General features: G+C 41.6%; 1 long non-coding RNA gene across 1 annotated transcript in view; it reads left to right on the forward strand.

The window, feature by feature from the left end:
• The window catches only part of LOC307193136, a 290,470-nt gene extending 266,173 nt beyond the window's left edge, over positions 1–24,297 (forward strand). The window contains exon 4 of the long non-coding RNA XR_013830229.1: positions 24,209–24,297. This is a non-coding gene — a long non-coding RNA (uncharacterized lncRNA). The remainder of the gene's footprint in view (positions 1–24,208) is intronic.
• The last annotated feature ends 2,011 nt before the right edge of the window (positions 24,298–26,308 follow it).

The following is a 26,308-nucleotide window of genomic DNA, read 5'->3' on the forward strand; positions in this document are numbered from 1 at the left end:
GCTCCGTGGCATGTGGGATCTTAGTTCCCCAACCAGGGATCGCACCCATGTACCCTGAATTGGAAGGCGGATTCTTTACCACTAGACCACCAGGGAAGTCCCAGGAATTGTTGTTTGAATCAAGCAGGAGACACTGAATAGTCTCTCTCTTTCTAGGATTTCAAAATAACAGCACCATATTCTAGAGTCTAGCCTCCTTTTCTGTTTTAAAGCTAGGAGCCAATTACTGACAACAAGATGGCATTAGATGTTTTTAGAGTTGGGTCATCTAGGTGATATTTTGTTAAAAGTGTATGTACATGGGCCAATTATTAGACCTACCGAGTTTTATGATTAGCTGCCCTTAGAAACCTTGTTAACCCACATGTGCAGGTTCACGTGAAGTGGTTACTGAATTTGATTGTTCTTTGTTGTACCTCCTCTCCCTCCTTCCTTGATAGCTGCTATTTATTTGGTATTTTAAAATATTTCCTCTTGTTGACGTATAGATCCATCTACCAAAAAGTCATAAGGATACCTTGATCTATAAATGTTCAGAGTTTCTTAAAATCCTAATACAGAGTGAGACTGTCTAAAAGTTTAGTTTGGGAAGTTGCCATCAGCAGCAGATTTTGCTGAATAGTACTCTATGTGTTTAATAATAAGGTTTTCTGTTTCTAGAAACTATTTCTTGTGGAACTGTTCTCTCCGATGCTGAGGTTACAGAAAAATATCATTTTTCTGTCACTGTTGGTGTTCTTCAGGCCCTCAATTTAAAATGGATGTGCTTTTAGAAACCTAGGTGGTTATCTACATCAGAAAAATACCTTATCCTGGGCCCCATCGGGTGATTTGGACAAAGCAATGCAATTTAGATGGGGGAAATGGTATGTATTACATTTTATAAGAGCCAGCTTCCAGTAATAACCATCTGACCCTTGTGATCCTATGTTTTCAATTTTCCTGTTAAAGAATGCAACAAGCAAAGTTGCCAAAGCATATTTTCCTGTCAAGTGTTCACTGATTTGTGAGTTGCTGGGCCGATTTTCCATTTTCAGTGTTAGAAGACAGGAACACCAAACACTTACTTTTCTCTTAAAGTAACTTCTCATGCAACTGTCTCAGGGCATGCACTAAACTCTGGGTTTGTATTTGAAAAGAAAGCCCCTATGTATGAGTGCAGAGAAATAGTGGCATGCTTTTAACCTTGATTCTAGGCTTTTGTTTTGCTTTGGTCTTTTTGATTCGGATATGAGCTCAGTATCTGCTAATTAAAAGAATAAAAATAGCAGCCTATTGCTAATACCAAAATACATTTACTGAGTGCCTACCTTGTATATATTCCTTTGCTAGGCTTTATTCTGGGACATCTTATACAACGTATCTTATTTAAAAGACTGATTAATGAAGTAGCAGTTTGGAAATCCCTGGTGGGAAGTAGCTATGGTATTCAGTATAGCTTCCCCAACTGCCATGCATGGCATCAACCTGAGGATGTCTGTGTATTAAGATGAGCAATAAAAAGTCATTTCTATGAAGTGCCCTGTGTCTTTGTACAATTTCCTGGCCTCTAGGGAAGGAAGTCCAGATAACTTGAATGTTATTTGGCTTGGTAAAGATGTTGAAGTGGGGCTTCCCTGGTGGTGCAGTGGTTGAGAGTCCACCTGCCGATGCAGGGGACACGGGTTCATGCCCCAGTCCGGGAAGATCCCACATGCCATGGAGCGGCTGGGCCCGTGAGCCATGGCCGCTGAGCCTGCGCATCCGGAGCCTGTGCTGCACAGCGGGAGAGGCCACAACAGTGAGAGGCCTGTGTACCGCAAAAAAAAAAAAAAAAAAAAAAAAAAAAAATGTTGAAGTGAATCATGATCACTATTGCTGCCTTCTCTTCCTTTTCTTTTCTCTAAATCAAAAAGCAGTTTAACATTAGCATAGTTGTATTAGTTCTCTGTTGTTGCATAACAAGTTACCCCCAAACTTAGCAGCTTAAAACAACCAACATTTATTATCTCCTAGTTTCTGAGGGCCAGGGATTCAGGAGTGGCATGGCTTGGTAGTTCTGGCTCAGGGTCTCTCATGAGGTTATGGTTAGGAGGGCAGTAGGGCTGCAGTGATCTGAAGGCCAACAACTGGAGAGACTGAAAGACTTTGAAAGATCTGAAAGACTAGGACTAGAAGATGCACTTCCAAGAAGGCTCACTTACTTGGCTCTTGGCAGGAGACCTCAGTTCCTTTCTATGTGAGCCTTTCTACAGTGTCCTTGGGATGAGGCCGTTGGCTCTCCCCAGAGTGAGTGATCCGAGAGTGAGAGCGAGAGCGAGAGCGAGAGCAAGAGCGAGTGAGAGAGAGAGAGAGAGAGAGAGAGAACAAACAGGAAACCACAGTGGTGTTTTTTTTTTTTTAACATTTTATTTTATATTGGAGTATTGGAATATGGTTGATTAACTATGTTGTGTTAGTTTCAGGTGTACAGCAAAGTGATTCAGTTATACATATACATGTATCTATTCTTTTTCAAATTCTTTTCCCATTTAGGTTGTTACATAATATTGAGCAGAGTTCCCAGTGCTATACAGTAGGTCCCTGTTGGATATGTCATTGTAGTTTGGATTTGCATTTCTCTAATAATCAGTGATGTTGAACATCTTTTTATGTGCCTCTTGGCCATCTTTATGTCTTCTTTGGAAAAATGTGTATTTAGGTCTTCTGCCCATTTTTGGATTGGGTTGTTTGTTTTTATGATATTAAGGCACATGAGCTGTTAGTAAATTTTGGAGACTAATCCCTTGTTGGTTGCACTGCTTGCAGATATTTTCTCCCATTCTGTGGGTTGTCTTTTCATTCTGTTTATGGTTTCCTTTGCTGTGCAAAAGCTTTTGAGTTTAATTGGGTCTCATTTGCTTATTTTTGGTTTTGTTTCCATTATTCTGGGAGACAGATTGAAAAAGATACTGCTACGATTTATGTCAGAGTGTTCTGCCTATGTTTTCCTCTAAGAGTTTTATAGTGTCCAGTCTTACATTTAGGTCTTTAATCAATTTTGAGTTTATTTTTGAGTATGGTGTTAAAGAGTGTTCTAATTTCATTTTTTTTACATGTAGCTGTCCAGTTTTCCCAGCACCATTTATTGAAGAGACTATCTTTCCCCCATTGTATAGTTTTGCCTCCTTTGTCGTCGCTTAATTGACCATAGGTGCATGGGTTTATTTCTGAGCTTTCTATCCTGTTCGACTGATCTATAGTTCTGTTTTTGTGCCAGTACCGTACTGCTTTGATGACTATACCTTTGTAGTATAGTCTGAAGTCAGGGAGCCTCATTCCTCCAGCTCCATTTTTCTTTCTCAGTATTGCTTTGGCTATTCGGGGTCTTTTGTGTCTCCATACAAATTTTAAGATTTTTTGTTCTAGTTCTGTGAAAAATGCCATTAGTAATTTGATAGGGATTGCATTGAATCTGTAGATTGCCTTGTGTAGTATAGTCATTTTGACAATATTGATTCTTCAAATCCAAGAACATGATATATCTTTCCATCTGTTTGTGTCCTCTCTGATTTCTTTCATCAGCATTGTATAGTTTTTGAAGTACAGTTGCATTTCTATATACTAACAGCAAAAGATCAGAAAGAAAAATTAAAGAAACAGTCCCATTTACCATGGCATCAAAAAGAATAAAATACCTAGGAATAAACCCACATTGACTTTTATGAATTAGTCTCCAAAGTCACTCAAATGTCACTTTCTCTTTATTCTGTTAGAAGTGAGTCACTAATTCCATCACACATTCAAGGGGAGGAGAATTAGACTCCAACTCTTAAAGGAAAGAGTATCAAAACTTTGGGAAAATGCATTCAAACTACCACAGTTGTACTTGTCATTTAAAGTTTACAGTTTCCAAACATTGTTCCTTCAAAAGAGTTCACAATGGCAGTAGTGCCTTTCTCGCCTATCACTAAGGTGCAGGGCCTCTTGCTGTAGAAGAGCTGTAATATATTATCAGGCTTTTGCATAACTCTCTGCTTCTAACTGCTATCCTATGGCATTCTGGCCAGAATTTGTATTAGCCAGTGGAGAAATGATAATGTGCTGAGACATTTTGCCGTGCTCAAACAGAGTACTTCCCTGTGGTTTTAAGATTTTCCATCATCCTGTTTTCCTTATCATGAGGATGGTATCACTGAAGAGCCAGTATGAGTGGACTGACTGATTCATTTCATGAGCACTGAAGAGACAGAGGAGCATCTCTCTAAATTTGTGGTTCTCCTTGGTAAGACAAATTTAAATAAATCACATGTTCGTAAAGAAAGCTTAGAAAAGACCATCACAATATACTGGAGTAGATTTTATATTTATTAATAGTGATAAAGCCATTTTTATATTCACCTCTTGAGAAACATTAAGTGTTCTAAGATACTAACTTAGGGACCTGTTAATGAGAAAGGTGCTGGTTTGGAAGGTTTTTTTTTTTTGGTGCTGTTGTTCTTTTTAATCTTTTATATTAACATGAAGTAAAATAACCAGTTTTGGTATACATATCTATGAATTGTAACACATGTATAAATTCTTATAACCACTACCACAATCAAAATGCCATACAATTCCATCACCCCCCAAAATCTCCCTCTTGTTATCCCTTCATAGTCACATCTAACTCCACCCATAAATTATTTCAATCTCTGACCTTTTCTCCATCACCATAGTTTTGTCTGAAAGTGCCATGTAAATGGATTCATATAGTATCTGATCTCTGAGACTAAGTTCTTTCATTCAACACAGTGCTTTTGCAGTTCATCCAAGGTGCTGTCTCAATAGTTTATTCCTTCTATTGTTAAGTGTTATTCCATTGTATGGATGTACCAGTTCGTTTATACATTCATCTGCTGAAGGCCATTTGAGCTTTTTCTGGCTTTTGGCAATTATGAGTATGCATTTATGTACAAGTGTTTTAGTGGACATAAATTTTCATTTCCCTAGGGTAAATACGTAGGAGTGGGATTAGTGCATGACGTGATAATTGAATATGTAATTTTATAAAAACTGTCAGACTATTTTCAATAGTAGTTGTACCATTTTGCATTCCCACCAGCAAGGTATGAGAATTCCAGCTGCTTCACATGATCACCATCACTTGGAATTATCTGAATTTTTATTTAGTCATTCTGTTAACTGTATAGTGGTATCTCACTAAGTTTTTTTAAATTTGCATTTCCCTAATGTCTAATGATAGTGAACATCTTTTCAATAAAAGATGTTTGTCTTCTGTATATCTTCTTGATGAAGTGTCTGTTCAAGTCTTGTTTATTTTTAAATGGGTTATTTTCTTACTGTTGAGTTTTGTGAGTTCTTTTTATATTGTGTTCTTGTTATATCTAATAATCCTTCACCTAAATCCAGGTCAAGAATATTTTTCCTATGCTTTCTTTTAAAAGTTGTATATTTTGCATTTAGAACTATGATACATTTTAGTTAAATTTTGCATAATATATGAGGTTTAGATTGGAGATTATCCTTATCTATCTATCTATCTTATGTATAATGAATTGTACCAACATCATTTGTTGAAAAGACTATGCTTTCTCCATTGAACTGCCTGTGCACCTTTGCCAAAAATCAACTGGCCATATTTATGTTGGTCTATTTTTGGACTCTCAATTCTGTTGAGATTTTTTTCTGGTTCTTCATATGCTGAGTAATATTGTATCACATCCTGGGCATTTTGAATCTAATGTTATGAGACCGTGGGTCTCGTTTAAACCCTATAAAGAATGCTGATAGGTTTTATTCTAGCAGGCTTTTGAACTGGTTAGGTTCAGGTCACTCATTTCAGCCAGCCTTCTAGAGATTGTGGTTTCAATGCTGAGTCCATTTTTGAAGACTTTGTAATGATCTGGATGGCACCACCCAGCAGACCATTCGATACCTGGGTGGTTGACTGTGATATATTGTCTAGGGTCAGATCTATGCATGAGCTGCTTGGGTAAGTCCGAAATTCAAAAACAGCTGGGTTTATCCTCCCAAGCTCCTTATCCATACATGTTCTCCCAGTATTTTATTGTTCCATAAAACTTCCTTTCATCTGTGGTCAATCAGTGGTACAGATCATATAGGAAAGGCAAGATAAACATCTGAATCTTTCCCTTTATTTGCTAGTTTTCAAAATAATGGATTAGTCTACCAGTGTGCGCCAATGATGACCTATTAGAGTTTTTCTTTCTTTTTAAAGAATCATTTTGATCTCATGGATTTAAACATATTTGATCTGTTTAGATCCATTGCAATTATTAACCTTATTGATGAGTACAAATTTAGTAGAGAACTGTTTTTGATCATTTGACTGCCTTGATAAACCATGCATTTGGCCAAGTCACTTGTCTGAATTATAGTGGGAACAGATGATGATAAATCAGTAAGACTCCCGGAAGACTGATCTTTTCCTTAAGGACCCATTACCATTACTGGCCAGCAAGTATTCAGGAATGAAGTACAATGTCGTCCATCCATTCATTTTTAATTATTTGCTCACTCATTGAACCAACAAACATTTATTGAATGCATAGCATGTGCCAGGCTCTGTGTTAGGCACAGGGATCTCAATAGCAAGTAGAAATAGGCATGTTCCCTGTCCTCAGGGAGATTACATTCTAGTCAGGGAAATAGAGACATTGGTGAAATAATTGCACAAACACACGTTAAATTGTGGTGTGTCAGGAACTAAAAAAGATAACTTTTTTTTTTTTTGCGGTATGCGGGCCTCTCACTGTTGTGGCCTCTCCCATTGCAGAGCACAGGCTCCGGACATGCAGGCTTAGCGGCCATGGCTCACGGGCCCAGCCGCTCCACGGCATGTGGGATCTTCCCGGACCGGGGCACGAACCCGTGTCCCCTGCATCGGCAGGCGGACTCTCAACCACTGTGCCACCAGGGAAGCCCTAAAAAAGGTAACTTTGAGGAGGAGGTATGAAAGTGAGCAGTAGAGTTGGTCTCTTCTGGAAGGTCAGGGAAGGTCTCTTAGAGAAGATAACTTGTCTGACATCTGAGGGAGGGGAAGAGGCTGACCAAGCAAAAGGAGGAGGGGGTGACAGTAAATGTAATCTTGAATACTTATATATTATAACCTCTCCCTGTTGATCCTGTTTATATGTTATAATCCGGCCCCATGCAGACTGTAATCCTCCTAAGCCTAGATTGAAAAGAACATATATTTTGAAGGCGTCCATGGCTGTTTAAACAAATTCTTGTCCCTCACTTACATTTCCCTTCTCCAGCAAATCCCACTAACCTCTTCTGGTCATCAAGTTGAGCATACACAATAGGCTATTTGGACAAATGAACAAACATAGATTTTCTATTCACTCCCTATGAAAGAAAACTCCATCTAGAGGATCTTATAAAGATTCCTTGTCCTTTCCCTGATTTTTCTTTGGAAGACTGTTGGTTTCCTTCAAGAAGAGTTCAGGAGCGCTTGATTATCTGCAGGACAAGTTGAATCACGTCTCCAAACTCAGTTTTGATTCTAGCTGAGCCCACTAGGCAGTGGGCCCCCGGGGGGCTTGCTCCAGCTGCTTGCATCTGCATTGGTTACTCCTGGCAGCCGGGCCTTGACATAAAGAAAGCGAAAGCTTGGATGGTGGCTAAAGAAATTGTCACATACCTGCCTGTTTACCCTGGGAATCATCCCCTTAGAGGTAGGCCTGGCCTTTACAGTGAGTGGAGACGCTTGACACAGACAGAGGGCAAGGGAGAGCAAAAGAACGGATGAGCAGAGTGGCCTTCTACCTTACATTAGGAGGTTTGATCCTGACAAGTGCTCTAGGCACCCCTCTGTTGCTCATAACAATAAGGTGTACTCTGAGAGTACTGTGAACCCAGCACTGCAATCTTTTCATTTCATTCCTTGCTTCCCAGGCTCGTCTTTTGCCAGCTGCATGCAGGTGAAGGGGGGTCCTGCCCCTGGGCCTGACACCAATGTGCTCTTAGCCAGAGTGGCAAGTTGCCACGCTATGGATGCTCATGGTTTACTGCAGAAGAGCCTTGTTAGGAGCCGAGCCCTCCCTCTGGTTCAAGGACTCTCCTCCCCAGGTCAGGCACTGTTGACCCCACAGTAGCAACCACCCAAAATCCTTGGTTTGCTGCCCAAGGCTCTCATGTTACAGTTAAAGACCTGCAAATATCCGTAGAGTCTTGGCCAGAAAGATCTGGCTAGCATTACAATTTCAAGGAGGAAATATTTCATTGTTGACTCTTTTTCCAAGCTCAAGTGAGCTAAAGCCAAAGAGGATTTTATTGCTCTTACAGCAGAATATTCCCTGGGAAGATATGGCTTTAGGCCTAAGATGCTTCAAACGATGTCAGGAGCCCTTGATGTCTTTCCTAAGCTATAAAAAAATTGGTGGGGCTTCCCTGGTGGCGCAGTGGTTGGGAGTCTGCCTGCCGATGCAGGGGACACGGGTTCGTGCCCCGGTCTGGGAAGATCCCACATGCCGCGGAGTGGCTGGGCCTGTGAGCCATGGCCGCTGAGCCTGCGCGTCCGGAGCCCGTGCTCCGCAACGGGAGAGGCCACAACAGTGAGAGGCCCGCGTACCGCAAAAAAGAAAAATTGGTGTACTGTTACCAAAAGAAGAAAACATGTTGTTGGATTGCCACAAAATAACCAATATCCATTTTAGTTATTTTAACATACATAGTATGCTTGGATGGGATTATATTTTCTTCTCTCTCCTCCCTTTTTCTGGAGCCTGGCACTTGTCATGGATAAAGAAATGGAGGGGGATGTTCGTAATGCAACTCCAAGAAAAGGTGGAGATAACAAGGTATACAAGATAGTCTGGAAGTTCACATTTACAGGGCAAGATGGCAAATTATTTCTTTAAAATAATCCACCCAGAGCTTAGCCACTACAGAGGTGTCTTCTCCGCCCACTATGCCTACTTTCCTCCTCATGATTTGAAGCTCCCCTCTTCTTAGGAGTAGAACTGGGTAGAAAATGGAATGACTGCCAACACACAAAGAGGAGGTGGTATCTGGGTGGAGGAAAGAAGGAGATGAAAGAGGGAGGGAGGTTGTGAGATGGGCAGGGAATGTGAAGGAGAAGGTCTGTAGCTAAAGTGCTGGCCCTGGGGATGCTCTATAATCTCTAGAGAGGCTAAGAGCCATCTACAAAATTCATGGAGACAAGTTACAGGGCCTGGACATTACTGCCAAAGCCTGACCATCCTTTGAACTCAGTAGAGGCAGAAGCAAAGAATTTATGAAACACTCTTTGGGGTTCTGGTGTGCACGCACGCGCGCGTGTGTGTGTGTGTGTGTGTGTGTGTGTATTAGCCTGGTTGAAGGAGGGAAGTACCAACAGGTGCCTGGATCTCCCCTCCCAGAAGTTGGGAAATGAGCAGAGCCCACAGGAAGAACCAACCAGATGATGAGTTTCTTTTTTCTCTGTAAATGATTGTCCTGCTCACTCTCCTCCAAGCTCAGCGTTACATATACCACTCAGTGGCTATCTTGTGAAGGGTTAATGTCTCTGTAGAAAGGCAATGTACCTGAGGAGTTACACTCATAGCCTTGGGGTCAGACAATCCTGGGCTGAGTCCCTTCTCCACCATGTGCTACCCATGCGACCTTGTACTGCCTGTGTGACCTTGAGCATGTTATTTCTTCTCACATTTAGTAAGCTCTCAAGAATTGGGAGAGACAATGATGATACAGATCCCTATTATCTTTACTGAGTTTGCCTGTGTGGGATTTTCAAACTTGAGCCTGAGGGTCAGATTGGGGAAAAAAAAAAAAAAAACTTACAGAAATAGCGGTTTAAATGTTTGGGATGAGAGCCTCAGCTTTGCTATTGCCTGAGTATGAGGCCACAGGAGCCACTTCACTGTGCTGGGCTTTGCTTTCTATATCTACACAGTGTGTTTGTATGTGGAGGGGAGGAGTGATCAAAACAAGTGACACTCCCCATCTCACGGGATCATGTTGGAACCTGGGTTGGATCTTGCTTTATAAATTTTTGCTGGGAAAAATGGAAGAGTTGGAGAGCCAGAGGACAGGGTGTGGCAGGGGGAAAGAGTGGGGAAAGGAGGAGGGCTGGCTCCAACTTCTAGGTGTTAAGAGTAATATTGCCGGTCCCTTTCCTGGGGCTGTTCAGGACAGGAGCCGAGGGACAGCTCAGCCTCCGTGTGGGACGTCTATCCCGACCTCCGTGTTTTCCCTTGGGAGCTGAGACCTGCCAGCACAGCCAGCTTCTCTCCTCAGCCCAGCTCAGAACTTTATGCACGCCAATGTATTTATATTCATCTGTTCCGATTCTGAGTAGTGAAAAATCATTTTATGTGCTCCAAGCTGAGAGGGAAGAAAAAGTTCGTACATTGATTCCTTGCGGTCTAGGGAGTCATGGGATGGCTTCTATAATTCTAGAAATTATGACCAGGCATCCATAAAGATGAGGCAGAATCCCCATGCAGCAGTTCCGGTAGCTCAATGGAACATTATTTAATACCCATCCGTGGCAGTGTGGCAGCATTGAAAGACTTCATTTAATTTATTTCTTCATCACAGTTAGAGAATGAGCAGACAGCAGGCTGGGCATGTGGAGCCCCAGGAGCTCCTCTGGCTCCCCCAGACTGGGGCCCAGGGATTTGTGGCTGTTTGGGCTTTGTCCATTGTTATTTTGTGCACTTCTAAAAAGTGATTGTCTGTTTAATTCACATTTAGAACTCTCTCAACTTAAAACCAGGTTCTACCAAAAACATTCTGAGTTGATTCAGTTCCATTCCATTCAAATTAATTCAATCAGAGGAACATTTGTGGAGCAACTAGTTGCTGCTATGCTAGATCTGTGGGGGCATAAAAATGAACCAGGCCAGGCCCCTGCTTCCCCAAAGCTAGCTGGATGTTCCGCAGTTGCTCCTTAAAGCTCCGTAAATTGTAGGATGAAGGCAGTATTGGAAATTGAACACAGTTCAAGCCTCTCACTGACCAGATTGGCCAGTTCTCTTCCATTTTCCATTGTTTTCACCCTGATCTGCTTCCTTTACCTAATAAAGAACACAGCTATTAGTTCAGCAAATATTAAAGGCCTAAGTGTATGCCCAGCATAGAGGCAGTGTGGGAGGAAAACTAATTGTTCTCGTTCATTTACCAGCTTATTGGATAGTATCAGGAGCCCACACTAGAGAGCCAGTTGGTCGGGTCGTGAACAAGGGCAAGTTGACGACTTCTCTAAGCTCCATTTCCTCATCTGCACGTGGAAATGATAATAACATGCACCCTCATGGCTGTGAGAACTAAAGGAGCTAATGTGTATACAAAATTCAGCGTATTTCCAGCACATGGTAGGTGCTCAAGAGCTGCTTTCTATCATCATCATCATTGCCTATTTTAGCACAGAAATTCCTAAAGGTCAGCGATAGTTGCATTTTATGGATGACAAACAGCCTCCAGCACCTGTTAACAAGTGATCAATGATTCATAAATACTAATAAAATACTAAACGTTAAGTGTTTTAAATCTCTCTCCCATGCCTCTGTCAGTAAGGAAGACTGTATTGAGTTAGCTCCAATAGTATCATCCTTTGCAGCACTGAATCTGGGCCTGGTAAACGGGAAAATGAAGGAAGCGAGAGGCTAAGTGGGGTTACATGATAAGGAGCTGAGACAGAGCCAGCATGGAGAGAGACCAGGAAGGGTTCTGCAGACCTGGTTTGGGATAGAGCATGGGGGAAACCTTGAGTGGGAGAGGCCAAAGACTTGGGGATAGGTCCCTTTTGTTTGAGAGACAGAAAGAAAAAGAGAGAGAAAGAGAGAGAGAGAATAAACGAATGGATGGATGGATGGATGGATGGATGGATGGATGAATGAATGAATGAAAGAAAAGCCCTTAAGGCAGCACAGGCCTCCACAGGTCTCAGAAGGGCTCTGCTGTTACCCTCTGGAAATTTTTAATAATTTGTCAACAAGGGGCCCCAGATTTTCATTGTGCACTGGGCTCTGCAAATTGTGTACCTGGTCCTACCTTAGGGAAAGATTTGTTACAGTTTCACTGTGTGAAATGAATGGAATCCCTTTTTAGCATTTTCTTGAGATTTAAACAGTTTTCGATTCTTGGGGGTGGGGTGGGTCAATTGTGGATCCTTTGAATAAAACTCTGGACTAGGCTGGGCCTCAAGCTGGTTCCGCTTTACCCAGATTCCATAGCAGAAGAGCACTCTTCCCTCTATTCTGCTGTAGGCATCCTCCTGCACCCGTCCCAGCCCAAATTCATTTGCAAGATCCTTGGGAAGTCTGCGGGCAGCCTCCAATGTGTGCTCACTCCATCAGCCCCTGGGGAAACCCAGTACAACACTCTACACTCCATTCCATTATCCTGGCAAAATGCTGAAAGAAAAGGCTGCAGAGGGCTTCCCTGGTGGCGCAGTGGTTGAGAGTCCACCTGCCAATGCAGGGGACACGGGTTCGTGCCCCAGTCTGGGAAGATCCCACATGCCGCGGAGCGGCTGGGCCCGTGAGCCATGGCCGCTGAGCCTGCGCGTCCGGAGCCTGTGCTCCGCGGCGGGAGAGACCACAACAGTGAGAGGCCCAAGTACCGCAAAAAAAAAAGAAAAAGAAAAAAGAAAAGGCTGCAGGTGTTCCTTGGGGGGTTCAGATAAAGGAAGCAGTGTCCCTAGACGTGCTGTGTAGGACACGGGGAAGTTCTCACTCCTGGAGTTCAACCTGGGAAGGTGCGCACTTCTGCTTCTGTGTGGATGTTGCGCGGAGCCGCTTTCTTGTCCTGCCTTCCATTCTGACAGAAAGGCACCGTATAGAGAGGATAAGGTACTGTGAGTTCAGCCCATTATCTAATGGTTTCAAGGGTCATTTTGATCTTGTCAGGATCAGCAGGCCTCCTTTCAGCCGACCTAGAAAGGCTGACAGAAACAATAAATGGACAATTTTGAAACTCTTTTTCTGAGTTATACTCTGGAGACAAATTCTGGTAAATACTGATCTCTAGCCCCCTCTCCACTTGCCAGCCCACCATTTTCAGAGATGATTGCCCCCGTCTCTGACCACCACGTGGTCATCAGCTTATCTTGCCAACATTGTGTCAGCAAGCGATTTGCTGTCGCTTCTCTGTCTGCCCTGTAGTGCTTACACCACAAAGAGCCCAACGTGATGTATACCTCACAGCACACTTTCGTCTCTAATTTAGTGCCTACATAGCTGTAATAGCTGTATTGAACTGAAGCTGAGAAAAATCATCCTTGCCACCCTCCATTTTTAGGGAGTCTGTGATAGGTTGGAGGATTAACCTATTGATCTCTAGTCAGAAATCATTACCTCTCACCCCCTTCTGCCTCGTCAATAAATGGCACGGAATTTCAATTCCAGGAGACACATTCAAAACAGGGGTGTCTAGAGCTGTGCATAGGACTATAAATAGGGTGGAATCTAAAGGAAAGCATTTAAACCCAAGAGACAGATTACAGGTTACACCACACCCTATAAAGGATTTAGACTTCTAAAAATATTAACATTTCTTCTGTAACAGATTGTTCCGCTCATGGAAATTACAATTACTGTCATTTTTTTGATACTGACCATGAAAACTACATATATTTTCTTCAGACATGGTATTTTAACTAAGTAGTGAAATAAAGCATTTATTTCAAAGACTGTATTGCCTGAACTGTCTAGATCTGTATGTTTTTATGAAAAGTTTCTCATGCCTTGTTTAAGTGCCCCAGCTCTAGAGCTGAGCGAGATCTAGTTGGCCTGAAATACCATCAGACTCCTAATGATGAGGTCAATTTGGCATGAAAAACTGGCTATAAAGAGCACTTTATAAAACAGTAAAAATCTATACTACAAATGTTATAGTGGGACCAACAAATGTCAAATTAAAGTTGGGGGAGTGGACACAAAAATCCACGAAAAGTGGATGCTTCTCGTTTGAACTAAAGACATCAGTGTGAGCCAGGGTTTCTATGTTTGGTAGAATGTTTGCTTCACAGAATCTTAATCGGAATTACGTTAAAAAGAAAAAAAAAGAGCTCTGTGGTAAGGTAGACTTAAGATTCTCTGAGCTAAGCAAAGCCCAGAGGGTTTTCTTATTGTAAGAATTCTCACTGCTTTTAATTTGCTTAACTGCCATGTGAATGAGCAAGGGCAGAGGGAGAACCTAGGACAGAACACTCCCCAAACTTGCTGGAACTTAGAAAGTTATTCTGAGAAATATTTCAAGGGATTAGAGTTCTGGGACCCCTTTGGGAAAACGTGTGTCTCGGTCCTGGGGGCACGTTTGGAGGGGAAGGTGTCGAGTGGGCCTGTGTGTAGGCCACAGTGTTGGAGTGCTCAGTGATCTAGGGTCCTGTGGCCACCTGGGCTGGCACCTGGGGGCACCGTTGCGTTCCCCTCTTCTCCCAGGGCTCCTTTATGACATTCAGAAAACCATCCGGAGCGATTTGACAGGAGGACACATAGGCTACAGCTCCAAAGTATCAGGTTACTTTGCTTGTGTTCTTTGAAGTTTGAAGTCTTTGAAGTTTTGGTTTCCCTTGAGAGGTGAAGATCAGAAAACAAACGCCAAAGGTCTTTATACACTGTGGAAAGAAAGTACAATTAACAACCATGCAGTGCTCCCCAAATGCCTTGGCCAGAGTGCTGGAGTTCTAGTGTTCACAAACTTTGACTCTGCTGGAGTTTTAATGGGGTGATAGTCCCCGGGGATCCAGGAATGCTGGAATCATGCCTTGCCAATCACTTTCCCACTGCCCTCCCCTGTGAGGTTCTGAAGAGTGTTATATGCCTAAGGAACAAGAACATGCTTGAAGCTATCACTTTATTTACAGCTACTTGACTTTTAGCTCTGGTAAAGACATCTAAGTGGGGTCCTCTGGTTCTGTTCTTTTTCACAGATCTGAATTTCAGTATCTACCACTGTCCAGCCACCAGAAGAAGTTGAGGAGGGAGGGGCTGCAAGGCAGCTGGAGAAAAAGCCTGGCTCAGTGCTCTTACCAGCTGCCAGCCTGGAGAAGCTGAGAGAGCAGGAGGGGAGGTTGACAGTTCAGCATCAATCCTGTAAGGAATAGGCCCTGACAATAAGCCCCATCCCATCAGATGTACTAAGAGGAGGACTGTCTTAGTCCAGTCTGGCGGCTATAACACAATACCACACCCTGTGTAGCTTTAAACAACAAAAATGTATTTCTCACAGTTCTGGGTGCTGGAAGTCCAAGATCAGTGTGCCGGTATGGTCGGGTTCCGGTGAGAACCCTCTTCCAGTCACAGACTGCTGACTTCTGGTTTTGTCTTCACTTGCTGGAAGGAGCCAAGCGAGCTCTCTTCGGCCTCTTTTATTTAATTTATATATATATATGTGTATTTTAAAACTTTTTGAATTTTATTTTATTTATTTTTTTATATAGCAGGTTCTTATTAGTTATCCATTTTATACATATTAGTGTATACATGTCAATCTCAATCTCCCAGTTCATTCCACCCCCACCCCCACCCCCACCACTTTCCCCCCTTGGTTCCATACATTTGTTCTCTACATCTGTGTCTCAACTTCTGCCCTGCAAACCGGTTCATCTGTACCATTTTTCTAGGTTCCACATATATGCATTAATATATGATATTTGTTTTTCTCTTTCTGATTTACTTCACTCTGTATGACAGACTCTGGTCCATCCACGTCTCTACAAATGACCCAATTTTGTTCCTTTTTATGGCTGAGTAATATTCCATTGTATATATGTACCACATCTTCTTTATCCATTCCTCTGTAGATGGGCATTTAGGTTGCTTCCATGACCTGGCTATTGTAAATAGTGCTGCAATGAACATTGGGGTGCATGTGTCTTTTTGAATTATAGTTTTATATGCCCAGTAGTGGGATTGCTGGGTCATATGGTAATTCTATTTCTAGTTTTTTAAGGAACCTCCATACTGTTCTCCATAAGGCTGTATCAGTTTACATTCCCACCAACAGTGCAAGAGGGTTCCCTTTTCTCCACATCCTCTCCAGCATTTGTTGTTTGTAGATTTTCTGATGATGCCCATTCTAACTGGTGTGAGGTGATACCTCATTGTGGTTTTGATTTGCATTTCTCTAATCATTAGTGATGTTAAGCAGCTTTTCATGTGCTTCTTGGCCATCTGTATTTCTTCTTGGAGAAATGTGTATTTACATCTTCTGCCCATTTTTAGATTGGGTTGTTTTTTTTTTTTTAATATTGAGCTGCATGAACTGTTTATTTTGGAGATTAATCCTTTGTCCATTGATTCGTGTGCAAAAATTTTCTCCCATTCTGAGGGTTGTCTTTTCGTCTTGTTTATGGTTTCCTTTGCTGTGCAAAAGCTTTTAAGTTTCATTAGGTCCCATTTGTTTATTTTTGTATTTTTGTTTTTACTTCCATTACTCTAGGAGGTGGATCATAAAAGATCTTGTTGTGATTTATGTCAAAGAGTGTTCTTCCTATGTTTTCCTCTAAGAGTTTTATAGTGTCTGGTCTTACATTTAGATCTCTAATCCATTTATTTTTTTCTACTCCATTTTGAGTTTATTTTTGTGTATGGTGTTAGGGAGTGTTCTAATTTCATTCTTTTACATGTAGCTGTCCAGTTTTCCCAGTACCACTTATTGAAGAGACTGTCTTTTCTCCATTGTATATCCTTGCTTCCTTTGTCATAGATTAGTTGACCATAGGTGCCTGGGTTTATCTCTGGGCTTTCTGTCTTCTTCCATTGATCTATATTTCTGTTTTTGTGCCAGTACCATACTGTCTGGATTACTGTAGCTTCGTAGTATAGTCTGAAGCCAGGGAGTCTGATTCCTCCAGCTCCGTTTTTTTCCCCCAAGACTGCTTTGGCTCCTCGGGTTCTTTTGTGTTTCCATACAAATTTTAAGATTTTTTTGTTCTAGTTCTGTAAATAATGCCATTGGCAATTTGATAGGGATTGCATTGAATCTGTAGATTGCTTTGGGTTCCAGTCATTTTCACAATGTTGATTCTTCCAATCCAAGAACATGGTGTATCTCTCCATCTGTTGGTGTCATCTTTAATTTCTTTCATCAGTGTCTTATAGTTTTCTGCATACAGGTCTTTTGTCTCCCTAGATAGGTTTATTCTTAGGTATTTTATTCTTTTGTTGCAGTGGTAAAGGGGAGTGTTTCCTTAATTTCTCTTTCAGATTTTTCATCGTTAGTATATAGGAATGCAAGAGATTTCTGTGCATTAATTTTGTATCCTGCAACTTTACCAAATTCATTGATTAGCTCTAGCAGTTTTCTGGTAGCATCCTTAGGATTCTCTATGTACAGTGTCATGTCATCTGCAGACAGTGACAATTTTACTTCTTCTTTTCCAATTTGTATTCCTTTTATTTTTTTTCTTCTCTGTTTGCCATGCTAGGACTTCCAAAACTATGTTGAATAATAGTGGACATCCTTATCTTGTTACTGATCTTAGAGGAAATGCTTTCAGTTTTTCACCATTGAGATGATGTTTGCTGTGGGTTTGTCATATATGGCCTTTATTATGTTGAGGTAGGTTCCCTCTATGCCCACTTTCTGGAGAGTTTTTATCATAAATGGGTGTTGAATTTTGTCAAAAGCTTTCTCTGCATCTACTGAGATGATCATATGGTTTTTCTCCTTCAATTTGTTAATATGGTGTTTCACATTGATTGATTCGTGTATATTGAAGAATCCTTGCATCCCTGGGATAAATCCCACTTGATCATGGTGTATGATCCTTTTAATGTGTTGTTGGATTCTGTTTGCTAGTATTTTGTTGAGGATTTTTGCATCTATATTCATCAGTGTTATTGGTCTGTAACTTTCTTTTTTTGTAGTATCTTTGTCTGGTTTTGGTATCAGGGTGATGGTGGCCTCATAGAATGAGTTTGGGAGTTTTCCTTCCTCTGCAATTTTTTGGAAGAGTTTGAGAAGGATGGGTGTTAGCTCTTCTCTAAATGTTTGATAGAATTCACCTGTGAAGCCATCTATCCAGGACTATTGTTTGTTGGAAGATTTTTAATCCCAGTTTCAATTTCATTACTTGTGATTGATCTGTTCATATATTCTATTTCTTCCTGGTTCAGTCTTGGAAGGTTATACCTTTCTAAGGATTTCTTCCAGGTTGTCCATTTTATTGGCATAGAGTTGCTTGCCGTAGTCTATTAGGATGCTTTGTATTTCTGCACGGTCCAAGGTAACTTCTCCTTTTTCATTTCTAATTTTATTGATTTGAGTCCTTGCCATTTTTTTCTTGATGAGTCTGGCTAAAGGTTTATCAATTTTGTTGATCTTCTCAAAGAACCAGCTTTTAGTTTTATTGATCTTTGCTATTGTTTTCTTTGTTTCTATTTCATTTATTTGTGCTCTGATCTTTAAGATTTCTTTCCTTCTACTAACTTTGGGTTTTGTTTGTTCTTCTGTCTCTAGTTCCTTTAGGTGTAAGGTTAGATTGTTTATTTGAGATTTTTCTTGTTTCTTAAGGTAGGCTTGTATTACTATAAGCTTCCCTCTTAGAACTACTTTTCCTGCATCCCATAGGTTTTGGATCGTCATGTTTTCATTGTCATTTGTCGCTAGGTATTTTTTTATTTCCTCTTTGATTTCTTCAGTGCTCTCTTGGTTATTTAGTAACGTATTGTTTAGCCTCCATGTTTTTGTGTTTTTTACGTTTTTTTCTCCTGTAATTGATTTCTAATCTCATAGCATTTTGGTCAGAAAAGATGCTTGATACGATTTCAGTTTTCTTAAATTTACTGAGGCTTTATTTGTGACCCAAGATGTGATCTATCCTGGAGAATGTTCCATGTGCACTTGAGAAGAAAGTGTAATCTGCTGTTTTTGGTTGGAATGTCCTATAAATATCAATTCAATGCATCTGTTCTATTGTGTCATTTAAAGCTTGTGTTTCCTTATTAATTTTCTGTCTGTGTGATCTGTCTATTGGTGTGTGAGGTGTTAAAGTCCCCCACTCTTATCGTGTTAATGTGGATTTCCTCTTTTATAGCTGTTAGTAGTTTCCTTATGTATTAAGGTGCGCCTATGTTGGGTGCATATATATTTATAATTGTTATATCTCCTTCTTGTACTGATCCCTTGATCATTATGTAGTGTCCTTCCTTGTCTCTTTGTAACATTGTTTATTTTAAAGTCTATTTTATCTGATATGAGTATTGCTACTCCAGCTTTCTTTTGATTTCCATTTGCATGGAATATCTTTTTCCATCCCCTCACTTTCAGTCTGTATGTGTCCCTAGGTCTGAATTGGGTCTCTTTTAGACAGCATATATATGGGTCTTGTTTTTGTATCCATTCAATGAGCCTGTGTCTTTTGGTTGGAACATTTAATCCATTCACGTTTAAGGTAATTATCAATATGTATGTTCCTATTACCATTTCATTAATTGTTTTGGGTTTGTTTTTGTAGGTCCTTTACTTCTCTTGTGTTTCCCACTTAGAGAAGTTCCTTTAGCATTTGTTGTAAAGCTGGTTTGGTGGTGCTGAATTCTCTTAGCTTTTGATTGTCTGTAAAGCTTTTGATTTCTCCATCGGATCTGAATGAGATCATTGCCGGCCAGAGTAAAATTGGTTGCAGGTTCTTCCCTTTCATCACTTTAAGTATATCATGCCACTCCCTTCTGGCTTGTAGAGTTTCTGCTGAGAAATCAGCTGTTAACCTTATGGGAGTTCCCTTGTATGTTATTTGTTGCTTTTCCCTTGCTGCTTTCAATAATTTTTCATTGTCTTTAATTTTTGCCAGTTTGATTACTATGTGTCTCAGTGTGTTTCTCCTTGGGTTTATCCTGTATGGGACTCTCTGTGCTTCCTGGACTTGGGTGGCTATTTCCTTTCCCATGTTAGGGAAGTTTTCAACTATAATCTCTTCAAATATTTTCTCGGGTCCTTTCTCTCTCTCCTCTCCTTCTGGAACCCCTATAATGCAAATGTTGGTGCGTTTAATGTTGTCCCAGCGGTATGTTAGGCTGTCTTCATTTCTTTTCATTCTTTTTCCTTTATTCTGTTCGGCAGCAGTGAATTCCACCATTCTGTCTTCCAGGTCACTCATCTGTTCTTCTGCCTCAGTTATTCTGCTATTGATTCCTTCTAGTGTATTTTTCATTTCAGTTATTGTATTGTTCATCTCTCTTTGTTTGTTCTTTAATTCTTCTAGGTCTTAAACATTTCTTGCATCTTCTCGATCTTTGCCTCCATTCTTTTTCCGAGGTCCTGGATCATCTTCACTATTATTATTCTGAATTCTTTTTCTGGAAGTTGCCTATCTCCACTTCATTTAGTTGTTTTCCTGGGGTGTTATCTTGTTCCTTCTTCTGGTACATAGCCCTCTGCCTTTTCATCTTGTCTCTCTTTCTGTGAATGTGGTTTTTGTTCCACAGGCTGCAGGATTGTGGTTCTTCTTGCTTCTGCTGACTGCCCTCTGGTAGATGAGGCTATCTAAGAGGCTTCTGCAGGTTTCCTGATGGGAGGAACTGGTGGTGGGTAGAGCTGGCTGTTGCACTTGTGGGTAGAGCTCAGTAAAACTTTAATCTGCTTGTCTGCTGATGGGTGGGGCTGGGTTCCCTCCCTGTTGGTTGTTTGGCCTGAGGCGACCCAACACTGGAGCCTACCCGGGCTCTTTGGTGGGGCTAATGGCAGACTCTGGGAAGGCTCATGGCAAGAAGTACTTTCCAGAACCTCTGCTGCCAGTGTCCTTGTCTTCCTGGTGAGAGTGATCCACCCCCCACCTCTGCAGGAGACCCTCCAACACTAGCAGGTAGGTCTGGTCCAGTCTCCTATAGGGTCACTTCTCCTTCCCCTGGGTCCCGATGTGCACACTACTTTGTGTGTGCCCATCAAGAGTGGAGTCTCTGTCTCCCCCAGTCCTGTTGATGTCCTGCAATCAAATCCCTCTAGTGTTCAAAATCTGATTCTCAAGAATTTCTTCTCCCGTTGCCGGACCCCCAGGTTCGGAAGCCTGACCTGGGGCTCAGAACCTTCACTCCAGTGGGTGGACTTCTATGGTATAAGGGTTCTCCGGTTTGTGAGTCACCCACCCAGCAGTTATGGGATTTGATTTTATTGTGATTGCACCCCGCCTACCATCTCATTGTGACTTCTCCTCTGTCTTTGGATGTGGGGTATCTTTTTTGGTGAGTTGTTCAGCAGTTAGTTGTGATTCCGGTGTTCTTGTAAGAGGGAGTGAGAGCACATCCTTCTACTTTGCCATCTTGAACCAATCTCTGGGCCTCTTTTATAAGGGCATTAATCTCATTCCTGAGGGCTCTGCCCTCATGACCTAATTACCTCCGAAAGGCCCACCTCCTAATACAACCACACTGGGCATTAGAATTTCAACATATGAATTTGGAGGCAGCAAAACATTCAGACCATGGTATAGATTGCCCTCTGATGATGAAGAAAGAGAGAAATAAGAATCAGCAGATTTAGCCCTAGTCTTAGTCTGCTTGATTAGATGATTATTTAGACCTGATTCCACGCCTGGCTTCCCCTCTTCATGCAAGCACCTGAAGCCTTAGTAAGGTCCAAGCCAACATCCTGATGGTAACCATCAACATCACATCAATTACCAGGTTCCATCTGTGTGGACCATAAAAGCATCTTGCCTTGGGACCAAGACTGGGAGGTGCAGAGGAGATGGGATTCGGGCCACTACCACCTTCTTTGTTTATGAAATGAACCCACATAGATATCTTGGCCCCCATCCTTTAAAGGAGTTGAATATACAATTTGCCCCCAGTAGATGGATCAGAGAAGATTAGAATGAACCATTTCCCTCACTTCTTTCCTTCTCTGGGTAACTTGAGTCCCATCTGGGTTTCTGTTTCTGAGCCTGGTTTGATTCTGATCCTGACCCTGGGATCATAGACTCCGTATTGAATAGCATTCTGAATAGTCAGCTGGCCTACTTATGCATCCTCAGGCACATTGAGTCTGCCCCAGAGACACAGAGTTCTATTTTTTAACAACTCTTTTGCTATTAAGAAATGTTTCCTTATATGTAACCTCATGCTTTTGTACTGCACTTTGTGGAGGCAAAAAAACAACTGGATATTACCTGTGGTTGAGTCTTCTGTGTGCTCAAAGATTCTTGGTCTTACTTGTCTAGGTTGAAAAATCCAATCTTAACCTCTTTTATATAATTCTTATTTTCCTTCTTTTCACCATATTGTGAATGTTCCAACAAAAAGCTTCCTTAAATTTGTTAATCATTAGAATCATCTGGAGACCTTTCTAAACGTACCAAATTGCACATCATTCTCCAGGCTTCCTGTATAAGAATTATAGGGACTGGGGTGGTTTGCAGCTTGGGCAGGAATTACCATTTTTAAATAGGACAAATAAATTATTGGGATCTTTTTGAAGTGTGTGCCCAAATTACAGTTCTCCCTTTCTCAGGGAATGGCACCCATTCTTCAAATGTGTGTGCCTGGCATCCAGGTTGGCACTAGCGTTGTGGATGGGGGGACATCTGGTTCAAATGAGGCCAAAGAGTGTCTTATTCCCAGAATTTGGAAATGGCACTTAGAGACAGGAGGTCAATCTCTGAGGGCGATTAGAAGTATGACATGAAAAAAATGGAGAAACCAAATTATGACCTGAAGATAGAGAGCAGAGAGAGATGGTCTGCAGAGACGAAGTAGAATGAAGCAGCTCTCTGAGATATTCAAGAGAAAAAAGCAAAGCATTCCAATGGCTCTAGGCTCTGGTTCTGGTCTCAGCATTCCTTCCCCAAGAGTCCATGAGATGGTCTCTGTCCTATGTGGGTGACCCTCCCTTCTTGCCTAACCTAGCTAAAGCAGATTTTCATTACCAGCCACCAAAAGGGGCCTGTCAAATATGGAACTAATGGCTCCACCAGGATTGTTGATAAGCTCACAGCCTATGTCTTCTTTCCCTGTTGACTATAGAATTCTCTATTTTGCTTTCCTGAGAGGACACGTGCCTCTTGACTTTGAAAGAATATTTCATTGACATCATCTGACTAGGCAATTTTAATACTCCCCTAACTTTGAATGATTACCATTGAACAATTTTCTCAATTTTTCTAACAGGAAAAAACCCACTAATATTTACTAACTGATGCATTCACCCCAAACCTGTAAAGGCAATACTATTATTGGCCCATTTTACATGTGAGGAAATTGAGGCATAGAAGGGGTAAATAACTTTCCTTAGGTCACAAAGCTGGTAAATGGTGGGTCCAGCACTTGAACCCAGATGTGACCACAGACTCTAAAATTTCAACCACTTTGATATACTTGGATTGAGACCAAAATTCAGTGGTTGAGGGAAAAACTCTTGATGCTGCCTAAGAAGTAATGTGCAAATACTCGTTTCTGTACTAAGAGAACATTCCAGTTTGGACTCAATAGGAAGAAGCAAACAAGGTGGGTTAGGGGGCTCTGGTAGTTTTCATAGATGAGTCAGGACTTGAATTGAGGCCAGAGAGAGGTGGGGATAGAGAGCGTTGCCATCTTACCACCCATTTCCTCCTTTAAACAGATCTCTGATTTTATTCATATATCCATCCCTTCCCCAAGTGACCCGTGTGCTAGGGATAGGCTGTCCTCCAGGAAAATGCCTTATTTTCTATGGGTAAACCCATCCCCCTTGCCAGTAATTGGGCATGTGACCCAACTTAGGCCAGTGAGATGCTGGGAGAGGTTTTCTGGGGAGTTTATGAGACAACTTTGTCTGAATCTTATGGGAAAAATTTCAGAAGAGATTCTCTCTTCTGATCTGGGTGTTATTCTATCAGTTAGCTATTGCCACAAAAATATGCACAGCAAAATCCCACACAATCTCAGTACCAGAGAGTGATAAGCATCTATTTAGTGATCTAGGCCTTGCTTGTTGCAATTCAGTTCTCCTGACATTGGCTGGGCTCACTAATTAGGGTCTGGGGATCAGTTGAGCTAGCTTGTGTTCTACACCAGAGTCTCCCATTCCGTCCCAGGACCGGTAAGCTAGCGTGTTCTTCTCAAGACAGTGGCACCAGTGTAAGAGCACCAGAGGAAATACGCAAGCATATCTCAAGCCTAGTCTCCATCACATCTACCAATGTTTCATTGGCTAAAGAAAATCACATGATTAAGCTTAGTATCAAGTCCACCCTTCCTGGGAGTGATGGGGAGGGTGTATATTTCTGAGAAACAGTTTAATCTACCACAGGGCCGTGCATGGATATGAGACCCAGGAGAATGACAGCCCCCCTCCTTTTCAGCCTGCAGATAAAGCCAACACACACGGAGAAAAGGGGATCCGAGAGAACCCCAGGAAACCAGAGCTGGAACCACTAGATCAAATCAACCTGAAGTTTTAGTCGACATCTGGACTTTTGGTAATGTTGGCCAAGTTTGACATTATTTAAGCAAGTTTGAGGTAGATATTCTGTTACTTGCAGCTGACACTCTCCCAATTCAGAGTTTTCCTTGCAACATTTAGGAACAGAGGCCCAGAGATGTGAATAAACAGCACATAGGGAAAAAGCAATGCAAAGAGCCTGGAGAGACTATATATATGCACACACACACATATATATTGGCCAAGTGTTTTGTCCTTGAAAACCCAACCATACTTTTCTTTTATCACCCACACAACTTGCAGCAGATCTGTTCCTTCTTGATTTTGTGTAATTTGATTCATTCACAGATGTTTGTTCATCTGGCCTTCCAGTTGGTATGGTAACAGCCTGACTGAACTGTGGCATTTATTATTCACTACATGCTCTTGTCAAGTCAGTAAGAAGTAGGTTTGGTTTTTTTCAAGCAACCCAGGGGACTGAGTCATTTAGGAGAAAATGTGGCCCTATACCTCCTCTGATGCTGATGCTTGAAATTCTCCTGTTAAAACTCTACCACTTTCCTCTGCTCACATTGACTGAGGTGTTTCCTTCCTTTTGCTAGAGCTCTTGTTTCCTAGCTATGGAAGGCAACATTCATTTCCACCTTCCACCCCCATCATCTTACAGTAATAACAGGACATAAATTGAGTGGACAGCTAGTCAAAGGATTTGTAAAAGTCACATTAAAAAAAATACTGGGGGACTTCCCTGGTGGCGCAGTGGTTGAGAGTCCACCTGCCGATGCAGGAGACACGGGTTCGTGCCCCGGTCTGGGAAGATCCCACATGCCGCAGAGCGGCTGGGCCCGTGAGCCATGGCCGCTGAGCCTGCGCGTCCGGAGCCTGTGCTCCACAACGGGAGAGGCCACAACAGTGAGAGGCCCGCGTACCGCAAAAAAAAAAAAAAAAGAAAAAAATTACTGGGAAGGAGCGAAGGGTAATATCTCAGAGTAAATATCAGTCATTTAAAATAATACTTATCAAGGCTCACTGTGTGCTTGTAACTCAACTAAGAATTTCTTGGTACCCTAGGAGGTAAAACATTGAGTAAGAACATGGCTAGTATTCACTGGAAACCTACTATGTGCTGGGCACTACATGGGGCCCACCATACACATTATTCGTTCAGTCTTCACAGTGACCCTGGAAAATAACTATGCCTTTCCCCATTTTAGGAAGAAAATGATTAACTTTTCCAGGGTCTCACAGTTAGCATGTGGGGGAGTTAGAATTTGAATTTGGACACGTGAGTCCATTTTATTTACACTACACTGTACTTCCTTGAACAAAAGAGACATAGTACAGTGATTACGGGGTGTAGATTTGCCTATGGGAATAGGAAAATCTGGCCCAGCTGTCTGCTAGTTGTATGACTTTGGCCAAAACATTTAACCTTTCTGTGCCTCCGTTTCCTCATTTAAAATGGGGATAATCCTATTATTACCGTCTGAGTATTGTTCTCAGAATTAAATGAGATAATGTACACAAAACATTTAGCACAATGCATCTCAAACGAAGTTTAATTTTATTATGTAGTGAATGCCTGGCACAGTGCTGTCCATTAGAAGGGTCTGTGATGATGAAAATGTTCTATATCTGCATTATCTAATGCTGTAGCCTCTAGCCACTGTGGCTGTTGAGAACTTAAAATGTGGCTACTGCAAGTGAGGAACTGAATTTTTATTTCATTTTCTTTTTTTTTTTACATTTTTAAATTACTTAATTTTTAACATCTTTATTGGAGTATAATTGCTTTACAATGGTGTGTTAGTTTCTGCTGTATAACAAAGTGAATCAGCTATACATATACATATATCCCCATATCTCCTCCCTCTGGTGTCTCCCTCCCACCCTCCCTATCCCACCCCTCTAGGTGGTCACAAAGTACCTGATCTCCCTGTGCTATGCGGCTGCTTCCCACTAGCTATTTTACATTTGGTAGTGTATATATGTCCATGCCACTCTCTCACTTCGTCCCAGC

This window comes from Stenella coeruleoalba (genome assembly GCF_951394435.1).
Source record: "Stenella coeruleoalba genome assembly, chromosome: 10".
NCBI lineage: Eukaryota > Metazoa > Chordata > Mammalia > Artiodactyla > Delphinidae > Stenella > Stenella coeruleoalba.